We start from the raw sequence: 270 nt of genomic DNA on the forward strand, positions 1-270 counted from the left end.
GTGGGCAGGGGGTGGGGAGAAGAAAGCTTTACCATCAAGTATTATGCCCATAATGGTAAGTTTTTATCTACGGGAACATGCTGAAATTTCAGAACTAGTTTATGCTCTGAATAACATAGCTTATTTGCCTTCTTGTTTATCTGTGTGTCTGTGACTTTAGGTAGCTAAAGGGAGGGAACGCCCACATAATGAAGGCATTAAGAAGGACATGATTAAAAAGTCAGAGAGCAGTCTAGGCTTTTTTTCTCCTCTTGAAGAGTCACAGCTTTT

Source organism: Camelus bactrianus, chromosome 6 (assembly GCF_048773025.1).
Source record: "Camelus bactrianus isolate YW-2024 breed Bactrian camel chromosome 6, ASM4877302v1, whole genome shotgun sequence".
Lineage (NCBI taxonomy): Eukaryota > Metazoa > Chordata > Mammalia > Artiodactyla > Camelidae > Camelus > Camelus bactrianus.